Source organism: Alosa alosa, chromosome 10 (genome assembly GCF_017589495.1).
Source record: "Alosa alosa isolate M-15738 ecotype Scorff River chromosome 10, AALO_Geno_1.1, whole genome shotgun sequence".
Classification (NCBI taxonomy): domain Eukaryota; kingdom Metazoa; phylum Chordata; class Actinopteri; order Clupeiformes; family Clupeidae; genus Alosa; species Alosa alosa.
Window position 1 is genome coordinate 20,426,362 of NC_063198.1, and position 15,141 is coordinate 20,441,502.

A 15,141-nucleotide genomic window follows, 5' to 3' on the forward strand; every position below is an offset into this window, starting at 1 on the left:
CACTACTGAATTGATGAAAGAATTCTCATTCTATTTTTCTCTTTATTATTTTATTGCATCTAAGAAATCTCTTTGCTCTGAGTAAAGCATTCCTGTGTGAATGAACTGATCTCTTCCTCCAAAAGTATTACCATTTACTTTGAGGTCACCGGGTCCCATTGTCTGAAAAACACCCAAAACTAATACATTTCTATAGCTATTCTCCACTTTGGGGGTGGTGTTTTGGTGGTTGAAATTTTCACCCCATCCAAAAATTGATCACTTAGTCATCATGGATGTGATCATGGAACAAACATGAATTTAACAATGAATTTAGCTTTCACTGGACTTTTTTTGACCCAGGGACATGGCCTGAGATCGGAATAAAAAAGGAAGCATTAACCCAAATGACACCATGTCCATTTCAATTGTGGGGGTGAGAAAATTATTCCTTTGGGATGTTTTTCAACCAGGGGGACCTGGTGACTTTCTCAAAGTAAACGGTAACACTAAAACAAGAGGCTACATTGAGATTAGGAGGAAAAGATCAGGCAGTGTGCCGAGAGACCTGCCCCAATAGTAAATAAGTTAGTAAGTATAGATACTCTTTTGATCCCGTGAGGGAAATTTGGTCTCCCAATCCGTGAATTAGTGAAGCACACAGAGCGCACAGTGAACACACAGTGAGATGAAGCACACAGTGAGGTGAAGCCCACACCAACCCAGAGCAGTGAGCTGTCTGCTACAGCGGCGCTCAGGGATCAGTGAGGGGTTAGGTGCCTTACTCAAGGGCACTTTCAGCCGTGGATGTGGGCATGGGAGAGCAGTGCTCACCATTTCCCCCGCCCACATTTTTTCTACTGCTCGGGGATCAAACCGGCAAGCCCAAAGCTTGTCAAATTAAAAGATAGCTAGGCTATCATAAAAAAGTTGCATTGTTTGCATGATAAAATGTAATCAGGTAATCCCCAACAATGTAACTGTAATCTGATTACACATTTTTTTTATTGTAATCTGGGCTGATTATAGTTACTTGATTTTTGTAATCTGATTACGTAATCCAGATTACATGTAATCAGTTACTACCCAACTCTGCACACACACACACACACACACACACACACACACACACACACACACACACACACACACACACACACACACACAAACACACACAGATACACACACTCTCAGAAGTTTGCAAAAGCCCTATAAGCTTCACTAATTCACCACGGTTATATCCGGGACCCTTGATCAGAAGGGCAATCTGGACTATCATCAACTGATGAGGGATTGGCTTTCAAGTGAGGAAACACACACACACACACACACACACACACACACACACACACACACACACACACACACACACACACACACACACACACACACACACACACACACACATTCACAGTGGCATCTCATCAGTATGACCCCAAAACTATTAACACTTTTAGTTCCTGCATAATGGTCTTTCCCACATTTTAAAGGGGATTTTTTTTATTCCTAGTGTTAAATGTAGTTAAGTCCAACTAAGGGCAAAAGTAAAAATGAACATTTGTCCTGTATTGAGTTAGAACACTAAAACCAGCAAGGGCAAAACAGCTATACAATGAAATCATAGGGGCCAAGTAAGGGAAAATATATTGTCAGCCCATTACCATTGACAGCGGTCATTATCATTTTGCAGTGGTCAATACATGAAAATATCTGACCTCCGAATGTTGGGTAGGCCCGCCCGTTCATATTAATTGTTGAATTCTGAAGAGCTGTATAATAACAAAGTAAATCACACCCACATCACCACTAATTATACTTAAAATGGCCACATGGAGAAGATCCCTACCCTACCTAAATCTATTCATGTCTGTATGTGTAAAGACACTTTTATAAGTGTGTGTGTGTGTGTGTGTGTGGTCTATGTGGAATATGCTCTATATAAATAAATGTGCCTTACCTTACCCATAGTATAAGTATAAGTATATACTCTTTTGATCCCGTGAGGGAAATTTGGTCTCTGCTTTTATCCCAATCCGTGAATTAGTGAAACACACACAGCACACAGTGTACACACAGTGAGGTGAAGCACACACTAATCCCAGCGCAGTGAGCTGCCTGCATCAACAGTGGCGCTCAGGGAGCAGTGAGGGGTTAGGTGCCTTGCTCAAGGGCACTTCCTACTGCCTACTGGTCAGGGTTTGAACCGGCAACCCTCCAGTTACAGGTCCGAAGTGCTAACCAGTAGGCCACGGCTGCCCCCAAAATCAGCGGAGAGCACGAACGCAGTCCCCCACTACCAGAAATGGTGCAGTCGAGATTCCCACATTTGAGGAATTCGCAGGGGTCAGCACGACCGAATGTGCAATGGCCGAGTCTCGCCCTGGGCAAACAACCTTCTTGATCATTGTATCACGCCTGCCAGGTAAGTAGCTTCTTGATCATTGTATCACCCCTGCCAGGTAAGTAGCTGCCAACTCTCATGCATTGACCGTGAGATTCATTCACTTGATTGGCTCCACGCACTCTCACACCAATCGAATGTGTGAGAGTTGGCAGCTATGCCTAACCTTACTTTTCAGTCAGTGTCTTACTTACATCAAAGTCTCTACACACAGTGACTACACACACACCTACAATACATCTGACAGTCAAGATCATATTTGTGCTATTATTGTATGTCAACACACTGTCACACACTGTCTAAACCAGTGTTTTTCAACCACTGTGCCGGGTGCACACTAGTGTGCCGTGAGAGATCATCAGGTGTGCGCAGAAAATTACCCAAATGTCACTCACTGGTCCAGAAAAGCAACTGTTGCATCAAAGAATTTATAACCACGTGCTCTCATTGATTATATGATTACACTATTTGTGGTATGCAGGCATTGTACAACGGGGGCCCCATATCCAGTATTCACAGAATCATCACATATCCAGTTCATAACAACAATTAAATTAGATATAGTCACCTACAAATGAAACAGAGGGCGCTTGTTTTATTGAGCAGGTCTTGCATAGAAGCCATAATAAGGCCATATCTGTGTATTATTTGAAATTTTAGGCTATGGTATGTTTATTTTTTCTTCACACAGGATGTTAGTGTGCCGTGGGACATTTTAAGTGTCAAAAGTGTGCTGTGGCACAAAAAAAGTTGAAAAACACTGGTCTAAACTATGGTCTGCTGGGCTGATAACTGAGCATGGTGTTGAGCAGTCTGTTTTTTAATCATTTATGGGAGCTCACCCAGTCTCCTGACATCACAACCTCAAGTCAAGGTTTTGTTTTCAGTCAGGATGTTTATACAGCTCTAGTGATGCAAGAAAACCATGTCATGGTCAGTATCAACATCTACCACCATCCATAAATGACCCCTCTACGGGAGTGATCAATATTATGGTAAAAACAGGCGTGGAAGAGGAAATGACACCCCTCTGTGACTAATCAAAAGGGTTGTTAACACGCACAGACAGTGACAACTCTAATCCTGCCACTATGGTCAGTTTCCCAACAGTTTCTATATCTACTATCAATGAAATCTGTTACATAAAAAAGACTACCACCACAACCACCACCACCAACCCCCACCACCACTACTACCAATACTAATACTACTACTACCACTACCACCAATCAACTATTACTATTACTACTACTACTACTACTACTACTACTACCACCACTACTACTACTGCTACTACAACTACTACTACTACTACTACTACTACAACTACTACTACTATTAATCTCGCTCTGTCTGGTAATATTTGTTATTACAGTGAGTAAATCTGCACGCTTTTCACGGTCATTTCACCGGCATTAGTGGATTAAAGGTGCACTCCTGTCAAAATGAAGCTTTTGATCTTCTTAACCTCATGCAAAGCTTTCATTTGATGCTAGACACTGGTTGCTCTCATTACAACCCATTTTGAGCCAATATGGACTATTTAGCAGTATCTCTGTTTTAAATTCACATTTATAAATGTTTTTTATTCAAATTACTATGCAATTCTATAATGTTACATCAATCTAGCTTGAAGTAAAATAATTTGTTTCCATCTAAAGCACATATCCTGACTGAAAATATGAATGTAAACGTGGCAGAACTGCGTTTAGCTATTCCAGAGGCTGCATATACCAGGAACTCCGAGGTTCTGCAAATAGAGCCTCATCGACACAGCCCACCCCATCTCTCTCAGTATCTTTCTTCTTTCCCTCCCTGTCTCTGAGTACCATGTGTCCTAAATGGAAACATTTTTGATTGATGAAGCTGTTTTCTCATGTTCAGCACATACACAACTGCCATGACATATACATGCAGATCCACAGCAACATATTCCTTCGTACAGATACAGTACAGTCAGTTCAACCACACCAATGACATTGATTCAACATTGAGCTCCTTATGGCACCAATGGTGCTTGAGGCTCTACTTGGCATTGAAATAAAAAAAATAAGGTCATCAACGGCTCCACCCACAGCCTTGGAATTATGAGTACTATACCTATTACACAGGTCACCTTGGGGAAATTGGTGCGTTGCCTGGAAAACTGTCAAATAACATGGTCATATTTTCAATGCTGAGAGGGGGTTCTAGATTTTATTGTAAAACTGAGAGAAATAAGTCTTCTTTTCCTCTTCATATGTATGTGTGTGTGTGTGTGTGTGTGTGTGTGTGTGTGTGTGTGTGTGTGTGTGTGTGTGTGTGTAAACAAAGTGATTAACTGTACTCATCCTAAACATGGTGTGTGACTAGATTATCCTGTCAGTCGAGACCGGAGGCCGCCAATTAAGTGTGCTCTGTCAGCAGAGAGGATGAACATTAGATGTGCTGAGATTCACATGTGTTTTTTTTTTCAGCACCTCTTTTAGTGGGAGGTACTATTTAAAATGACACCACCCCACATCACACTCCACAGTCAGGAGTTCAGTTCAGTTCAGTTCAATTCAATTCCGTTTTCTCCATTTTAATATTTTTTTCCTGCAAAGAGGTCTTCATTTGTCACAGGCACCTGATATTCTCTTGGATGGCTTGCCATCGCTACCTTTTAATACCTCCATACTCCATAACCTCTTTCTCAGAACCCTCTCTCTGTTTATTTCTCTTTCTCTCTCTCTCTCTCTCTCTCTGAATCATTTCCTTTCCCTCTCTCCCTCTCGCTCCCTTTCTCTGAATCCCTCTATTTTCATCTTGTTTCCTCTCTTCCTCCTCTCTGGATCGCAGAGAGGATTTGATCACCACAGCTGCTGAATTATTAGCTGACTATGTGAATAACAGATTAATTCTCTCTCTCTCTCTCTCTCTCTCTCTGTCAAAACACATGCCACACAGAGATTTGCAACACCGCAAAGTCACACTGAGATTCTCATCTCTGAATCAGACTGACACCACTGCTGAAGTCTGACTCAGAAATGCTCTCCATCTCTGGTGTCAGCGTGAGTACGACTCTCACAAACTCCTAATCTGTTTCTGTGAGTCAGAGATGAGATGCTCCTTATCCCTCCCTGTGTGTATTTGTGCCAGACACACCAATCATCTTCTCTGGGAATTTTCACTGAGCTACGTTCCTTAAGACAGACCGGCAGACATGGAAATGAACAACTTCATCTCCTTGACAAATAGATTCAATAAACATATTTGAATTTAACCATATTTGAAATGTTAGAAAAAAATACCAATACATTGAAGTGCATTGTGAGAAATCCTATAACTGCCTGAAATAAAGAACAGGCAACAGACATACAACTCAATATATTATACTGACAACAGATAAAGAAAAAGCAGCCTCAAAATGAAAATCTATCCGGCAGCTCAGATGTGCTGTTGCATTATGGGAAAATGCATAAAATTGTATGTATGCGGCCGCTCTCCCTAGTGATGGCCTTGAGCTTCCAGGTGAGACTAACGCTGAAGATGTAGTGTAAACATGTATATTTCTTTCCTGCTGACAGAGGCCAACACTTCCCTGCAGCTACTCTCCACACTGTACGCTCACCTGACAGAGAGGCACAGGGACAGAGGAGGACTCTCCTCAAGGACAGACAGGAGGGCACTGGGTTAGGAAACAGTGTGGCATGCAAGGGCATCTTTAAAGAGACTCACATTATCCCCTTGTGTTGTCATTGTCACTGCGTTGGTAAAGTGTACAAAACTCCAACACACACACAAACACATACACAACACACACACACACACACACACGTACACACACGCACACGCACACGCACACGCACACACACACACACACACACACACACACACACACACAAACACACACACACACACACCTGCCTGTCAATTTACCTGAAATGGCAGAATACACACAAACCCAAAACACACTCAGTTATACACACACTTGCACACAGACACACAGACACCCCCACACACACACACACACCTGCCTATCATTGCAACCCCACAGAACCCCACAAACCACAAACATACTCAGTTATGACCATACAAACACACAGGCACACACATACACACACACACACACACACACACACACACACCCCTGCCGGTGGCTGGCACTGCTGTTTGGTCTGGTTGGTGGGCTGGCACGTATGTCATATGCGCATCCGGGGCGCATCGGTGGAGCGGCGTCAGAGCACGTGAGCAGGCGCTGCTGCTTGGTGGGTCCCGAGGCGGAGCGTGACTCACGCAGGAGGAGCGAGCTATTTTTAGCGCCAATTCTGCTCCTCCACCCACCCCACCACAGTGGGTGCCATTCTCATTCAGCACAGGTACAGTAGCAAGGTGAACTGACCTACCTCATCAGAGAGAGAAAGAGAGTGATAGAGAGAGAAAGAGAGAGAGAAAGACAGAGCACAGCAAGGATGCACAGGTGCCCTTCTGTAAACAACCAAAGCTGCACAATTAAAATTGATTTTGAGTTAAAGGTTGTATCAGCGATTTCAGGCCCAAAAAAAGCCCAAACATAAATGACACATTCATCTAATCTTTCCTTACAATCCGCTAGCTGTCTGCCCCATAAGCAGGCTGTAGGCAGCCTAGGCTCCGAGATCTGTACACAAAAAACAATTGCTACCAACAAGGGTTGGCAACCCACTGAAAGGCAAAATAAAGTGTTTCAACCAATAACCGACGAGATGCGTGCTTAGGAGAGTTTTAATTGCATGAAAGAGGGAGAGGGAGGGAGTAGCGAGCTAGCTCTCTGTTTTGTTTGAACATCAACATAAGTGACGTATCCCCGCTATCGCTGATACAACCTTTAACACCATTGATTTTTTTGTTGATTTGGATTGATTGCACAAGTAGAGCAAAGGTTGAAGAGTATGAAGAGTATCCTGCATTATTAACAAGCAAAGACCTATGCATGCACACATGTAAGAAGATTAGTAAAAAGAGGCATATTATCTTAGTTTCACAATGGAAAAAAGAAGGGAAAATGCCACCTTGAAGAGGGAAGCAAATTTATTCAAAGTAGAAAAACTTCCTCATAAAGAAATGGGTAAGACAAATTCAATTAGAATATGTGATTATGTGAGTTGTATTAATAGGCACATTAAACTATTCCAACAGCAGAGAAGATTAAATTGACCTGTGTCACTCTTTTAATCATATGTTCTCCCCAGCATCTGTCATTAGCCAGACCAATGCCAGCCATGGTCTCATAGGAAACACTACAAAGGAAAGGAAAGTGATGATAGTAAAATGGAGCTTGAAAGTATAGTAGGGTCGTGATAGTGACTAGTATGCAGATAGGAAGTATAGTAGAGTCGTGATAGTGACTAGTATTCAGATGAGAAGTATATTAGAGTTGTGATAGTGACTAGTATTCAGATGAGAAGTATATTAGAGTTGTGATAGTGACTAGTATGCAGATAGGAAGTATAGTAGAGTCGTGATAGTGACTAGTATTCAGATGAGAAGTATATTAGAGTTGTGATAGTGACTAGTATTCAGATGAGAAGTATATTAGAGTTGTGATAGTGACTAGTATTCAGATGGGAAGTATATTAGAGTTGTGATAGTGACTAGTATTCAGATGGGAAGTATATTAGAGTTGTGATAGTGACTAGTATTCAGATGGGAAGTATATTAGAGTTGTGATTGTGACTAGTATTCAGGGGGGAACGGAGCTGCACCTAAGCAGAGCCAGAGTCGTGACCAAGTCAGAGGCAGTCGGAATCTCTGTCAGTTAAAACAAACACTAACTCCGTGCACACACACAGTCGGCCAATACACCAGAGGATAAACATCCACCCGAGTACACAGAGTACACACACACACACACACACACACACACACTCACACATACACACACACACACACACACACAGACAGACACACGTGGAGGATTAAATACAAAGGCACAGATTGACATTAGGGATGTGGGATATTGTAGTATAAGAAATCTGTTAGCTCCACACACACACACACACACACACACACACACACACACACACACACACACACACACACACACACACACACACACACAAACACACACACACGGAGAGCGAGAAGGGAGATTGAGAGAGAGTGAGAAATACAGAACTACAGAAACGTGGGAAGAAATGGAAAAAGAGTGAGCGACTGATGCCGGGGCAAGCTGTCACTCTAATCCCAGCACAGAATGGTTGTGGCTGGAGGCTTGGACATGATGAGGAAGAGGAGGAAGAGGTTATTGGAGCCGTTGGAGCTTAGCGCACAGATTGATGCGCTGGTCCCTGGGCTACTGTTGCTTGCCGAGCTGCTGAGGCCTCTGGGAATGACTAGTGTAAGATTGTTACGATTCCACTAATTAAACCTCATCTCAATCTTTCTTTGTTCTGTGATGTTTGGCCGCGTCAGCCAGAAAAGAGGAAAAAGAGATGAGAACAGTTTGCAGTGAGGCGAATAGCAGAGGTTGCGGGACGAGAGGGAGCGGTTCTCTGAATTTTTCACTCTCGACTAAACTACTCGATTTAGAATAAAAGGAACTCAAAGCAGCTTGTGAGTAAATATTTCTGTTTCCATGCACAGCCACACTGACTCATGCGTCTACCTACCAGTCCAGCCTTCAGCAAACATCTTGCCTTCCAAGTACATTTTTTACTGTCATTCTTAAAAATAGAAGGAAAAAAACATTTCGCTAGCGGGCAGCATTTTACTGTCCATCTGTGCGCCTTCATCATCCATCATTTCTCTGAGGTTTTCTCGCAGTGAGAGGCCCACTCTGGGCTGAGGGTGTCCGGCATAAAGGGCAACATTGATCCAACGATGTGTCGTGGACGGGAGGGAATATGGAGAAAAGGAAGCCTCCACGTGTTGGCATGTCAGCTGTAACAATGGATACAGAGGGAGCTGTCTAATAGGATCTACAGCAACACCACCACCACCTCCACCTCCCCCCATCCAGCTACATCACCCAGCCCCCACTTTAAAGCCACCCAGTCCCAGCTCCGCGCGAGGCTCATCATGTGCCTCCGGAACAAAGGGGTTTCCTCTCCTAACTCCCCTTTTCCCATATCTCCCTCTCTCTTTCTTTCCCTCTCTTTCCCTCTCTCTCTCTCTCTCTCTCTCTCTCTAGTACATAGGGGGAGATTGGTTTGTTCGAGGGGTTGAGAGGGTTGGCTGTGGGGTGGGGGGGGGTCAAGCATCACAAGGTCAACACTTGGTGTTCCAGCTGGCATGAGCCGTGCCGATCGGACACCTCGCCGGTCCTGCCTCGCTCCTATCCTCACCACCACGCACTCACACCACGCCACTCCACAGAGTTCGGCACTGCGGTGGGAGATGGCCGGGTCAGATATCAAAGTCACAGGACTAGACAGATAATGCGCTCTTTCATGCCCCAGAGAGAAGGGAGTGAACCGCTGCATGGGTATCTAAACTCACATTGCGCTACCCATATCACTATAAATCTGACACTGTTGCTCTAAGAGAGTTAAGAAGGAACCCAAAATACACAGAAAAAATTTCCGCTAGTGTCACACATTTCAGACAGATGTAGTAATATCTTCCTAGTGCTGGTGCCACTTAATCCTTAAAGGAGTACCGTCACACCGGTGTGACGGGAATGTTGGGAAATTAACGTTCTGAAGAATATCTGGGTTCATTGAATTCAACATAGAATTTTAGAACCTTCAATTGTTGCGGAACTTGTTCGAATGTTCAAAAACCTACACCTTTAAAGTGAAAGTAGGCAGAAGGATGATGCCATTCCTAAAGTGCCCTTCATGGATTCCTCCCATTCCTTTACAAACTTCCATCACATCCCTGCTGTTTCAACATCTGGGGTCGGAGCAGATTCACATGCTTTTGCGATTCTTTCATGGTCTTATATATTTTGGAATATTTTATCAGCTTTTTTTTGGTTGTCATTCAGCTGCAAGTCCCAGACAGAGGCTGAGATCTGGGGCTGATCTGGTCTTGATCTGGGCCACATCCAGATTCAAAGTTCATTCCACACAGAACAGTCACTATTGGCCCACTTCCAGAGCATCCTCCTGACTTAAGGCCGTGCTGATTAGTGGTAAACGTAGCAGTCGTGACTTCACGCAATCCCGTGTATGTAAGTCAAGGAGCGGATGACTTTACTTGTGACAGACACATGAGTGCTGTTCAACAATGCTTTGGCCTCATTTCTCCAAACCAGATTTAGCAACGCGCATCCAGAACAGAAAGCCAAGCTAGTAACTGAGCTGTTACACAGCTATTATCAATAAGGTTCACATGGTTGAAGACCTCCATCTCTACAGCATGCCTCCTATAACCATTGCCAATTCAAGGCATGCCAAAAGAGCTAAAAATACTCCATCTCTCTCTCTCTCTCTTTTTCTCTTTCTCTCTGTCTCTCTCTTTCCCCTTTCATCTCAGAGGAGAGTGATGATCCGGCAGCCTTGAGCAAGCCTGGCAAACCTATGCTGTATTCTTTTTTAAAACAAAAATCTGAGGTGGGAAGCAATTCTGCAAGTGAATGGCAGACACTCTCCATTTGTTAGGACTGTAGGATTTAGAAGCCTGTCAGAGCGAGAATAGCCATAAATCACTTCCCACTTGTCTCTGGCACTGGACTGCACTGACCGCCCTGCCTGACCCCACGCGTAATTGTAAAATACTGTGCTTCCTCATTAGTATGGAGACTGGCACGTTCCTTGAGACACTCATCTCCACAGAACGAAGCTTGGCTTTGAAGAATGTGGGCTGGGCTGGAATGCGCTCATTCTTACTTTTCTTGCAGATTCTGTAAGACTATAGTGGCTTGCATGGGGAATTCTTTGTTTTGTTTGTTTGTTTGTCAAAAAATGTCACCCTCAGCTGGGATCTAACCTACAGTTTGAACTGAGGGGGACGTGGGAGCTTGCTGTCTTCATTCTTAGTGACTGCAAGTCTGAGTATACTGAGCATTATGGTTAAGTCATGAGTTCCTGGTTTTTTTTTTCCCCTTTTTCCCTTTTTTATTATTTCATGGGCTTTGAAGCCTTTAATGGGCAGTAAAAGCAGTGTAATTGTGAGCAACTGCAGATACTTCAGCATGCTAACTCTTAGCTTGTTGTGGCCTTGAGAAAATAATGTCTTCTCACAACTATTTCCCTTTGAACTTACCACGTAAACATGCACTTTGATGTGATCATTCCTGGATTGTCCATTATCCTTTAAGTACTTTTATATTACAATGAACGCAATGGCTTAATATAACCTTGGGTGTCTGCTCCGCAAATATTATATTAAAGGGTGTAGCACCACGTCTAATAAAAAAATTTCACAACTAACAAACTTTCATTACTTCAGAAGAACAAAGTCTAGCATCCCCACAGCCCACCAGACAATAGCTTTCATCTCCTTGTCCACCTGGCTCTCTTGGGGGCAGTAACTACTTCAGAAAACAAAGAACAAAAAAAAAAACGTCCAAGTGTGTCTCTGTCTAGCTGGCTTGCCTCGTCAGATATGAAACTGGCACAAAAAGCCCCCCTCCCCATGTTTACCTTTCATTCCTTGAGAGGTAAGACAATACCTACAGACAGAACAAGGATCTAATATGGCTAACTCTCTTTGATCCAATAGAGCCTGAACAGATTGAATTCTTCTTTCCTCTCAGCGACGCATTCAACTATAAAAATCTATGGGACTGGCGAGAGGGGGGGCCTAATATTGGATTCCTTGAGAACATTATGAGCAGCATCCATCCTAAGAGGTCTCAGGCATTAATATTAATAATAAAAAAAAATAAAAAAGGAGAAATAAAACTCTCCCTGCTATGGCTAATTTTCCTCTCAGCCTCCCGTTGTCTTATGTCTTTCCCTCCTCTGTGTTTATGTGTATCTGTTCAGAAAGCCGCCTTTTATCCAAAGCAGCTTTCACTGAAGGTAATGTACACATATTATGAGTATATGGGCTTCCTGGGAACAAGCGCCATGGCCTTGGTGTGGCACAATGCTCTTTGAGCTATGAGAACACACTCAGTGCTCTCAATAAATGGAATACTTACTCTGGGAGATCCTTTATAAAGCTGTGTGGTATTTTTTTTTTGTTTACATGAAACTGGTATTCATCTTGCAAAAGAATCCAAGCAATATATAGAGAACAGAAATATTATATTATATTATATTATATTATATTATATTTATATTATATTATATTATATTATATTTTATATTATATTATATTATATTATATTATTATATTATATTATATTATATTATTACATTACATTACATTACATTACATTACATTACATTATATTATATTATATATCCCTTCCTGAAGAGATTTGCACAGGAATCAAATATATATTTCTATATATCAAATCCTATATATAGAAACCTCGGTTGAGGTAAGCCTGATGCATAAAATAAACTAAGCCTTCAATGGATCAACTGACACAGAAATATATCAAGTTTCAAGTTTTGTCTGTCTAGTGGAATTTATTTACTTTTTTTCTAAGTACCCTCTTTTTCAGTCAGACTGGCAGGAAAAGAGGCCACTAGGCTGATGCAGGTGGCTGAGAGATTCATGCTGGCGTTCAAAACAAGACTTTCTGGCAGTTGGAATGAATTAATGTAATGTAGAAGTACCTATGATGAAATCTTCTGCCAAATATTATAAGGAAATTGACACTCCAACCTGGGACACTGTATTCTACACACTGATCAGTTTATGTCATCAATCCACACACTTAAACCCTAGAACCCTCTCTGGTAAAACTAGGTCAAAGGCAGTCTTCTGCTCTCTCTCTCTCTCTCTCTCAGTGTGTGTGTGTGTGTGTGTGTGTGTGTGTGTGTGTGTGTGTGTGTGTGTGCACGTGTGCATGTGCGTGTGTATGTGCGTGCGTGTGCGTGTGTGTTACCTTAAGGAATAAAATGACACTCACAGACACTCTTAAGTTCCCCAGAGGTAAGTAGAAAGACTAGTACCGACTGTTTAACACTTGCACACTCTCACAAAGTAACACACACACACACACACACACACACACATATGAGCGAGAGAGAGGCATCAAGTTGAAACACCTTGGATATCAAACCAGCAAATTTGACCGGACCATATCATAATGTCCCTCACGAGGCTGGAACGCAGGTGTTCTTGGAAACGCGCAAGATATTCCTCCAGGGCACTCTGGCTGGCGCACCTCTGACCAACGCAGTGTGATGCACGCATGGTAATAAGGGCAGCTCAGACATCTGGATTTTAATTTGGTGTTCGTTTGATATTTTGGGGGCTAGGGTCGTTTTTTCGCAGTCTGTGACAGAACTGTTTCCAAGAACGGCAGCGTCGACCTTCCTTAAGTCAGCAGTTATGACACCTTTGAATTACGTCCTCTGTTTTGGGAAAGTGTGAGGTAGCCCAGGCTACAAATTCGATTGTATTCAACCACTTTGTTCAGATAAACTGTACGCCACTTGGGAATTCTGAGCATGACCATAGTTCATAGTAAGCTATCACGAGAAGCTCGCTGTAGCCTAATTATTTAATAATTTCTTATAAACATCAATTACCGTTGTAAAAAAAAACAAACAATAGGGTGGTTTTGTGAATGGACATGACTCAGTGTGAAATAATCTTTGAAGTAGCCTACCAAAGTGTAAACCCTACACTGTATCAGAATTGTAAAACTGTGAAACAGATGGTGGTCCTCCTGCCGTTAAGTCGTTGATGAGGAGACGACACAGGGATAGCTTGTCAATATCTGTCCCAACACCAATATCTGTCTCCAAACTGCAGGTGTCTAACGAAAGTTTCTGCGGTTTCTAAGCGACACGACTGTTCAAGAGCAGCTAACCAGAACTTGAATATATTTGGCAGATACTGAAGCTTGAGTCTGTGTAGCGAGCGACACCGGCGTCGAGACGAAGACCTACGATGGGTGATGAATAGCTCATTCATAAATTTTGACATGTTTCGGTTGCCCATTATAACTTACCACTTATATGTACTATGATGGAACGTTTAGAAATGTTCAGCTTTGAAGTAAACATAGGAAAGTATAGGCTAGAAATTGTAATATTAATTTGTACAGAACTTGAAGCGTGGTGTGTCAAAAGACAATGACTCCGAGAACAGGGGACTGAACAAACGGACATTTTGAACATGGTATCTTGTCAAAACGTCATACAATCATCATCCTATTCATGTAAACCAGTGTAATAATGATTTTTAGACTTACCAATACGAAATACTGTCCCAGAGGAGTTCCTAAATAGCTCCCCACCAGTCCTGTCGCGTCCTTGCGTTGTCTCGTTCACGGTGTCTCGTGCTCTCTTCTCCTACAGACCCAATGAATTAACAATGCGATCCGGGTGTAGCGTCTTCCCAGCTAATTTTTGCGTATGGCACAGCACAATTGAACTGGACGCGGTTTAAAGCGGGCTGCTTTAAGTGTCTGAGTTATCCGCCTACAGAGCACCTCCTCCATCCAATCATGGATACTATTGTGTATCCAGAGCTATGGCGCAAGAGGACTTGATGCACGCACATCTCTCGAGCAGTTTACTTATCATGTCATGTTATACTTCTCAAGGGTTAATTCAGATTTGAAATCAAATTATTATAAGCCATATAGATAGCATGGATTCTAAATGAGTTGAGTTCAAATAACATGCTGTAGGTTACAAATATGCCGATCTGTTTTATGTGCCTATTTTGCCATCCACCAATGCTTTTAATAATAAAACAGTATATCCTTGCCGTTTAATTCACATTTTGTTGGCTATGGGGAC

General features: G+C 42.6%; 1 protein-coding gene and 1 non-coding gene across 5 annotated transcripts in view; both read right to left on the minus strand.

Annotated features, from left to right (window-relative positions):
- The window catches only part of LOC125301962 (sodium-coupled neutral amino acid transporter 3-like), a 51,673-nt gene extending 36,801 nt beyond the window's left edge, over nt 1–14,872 (minus strand). For 2 of the 4 annotated variants that reach the window (XM_048254860.1, XM_048254858.1), the window contains exon 1: nt 14,589–14,872. The gene's annotated coding sequence lies outside the window, so the exon portion shown is untranslated. The remainder of the gene's footprint in view (nt 1–14,588) is intronic. The other 2 variants (XM_048254862.1, XM_048254861.1) reach the window with 1 other exon arrangement.
- Nucleotides 2,245–2,409, minus strand: LOC125302720. Its single transcript, XR_007194956.1, has one exon. It is a non-coding gene; the product is annotated as a U1 spliceosomal RNA (small nuclear RNA).
- Nucleotides 14,873–15,141: the final 269 nt, after the last annotated feature.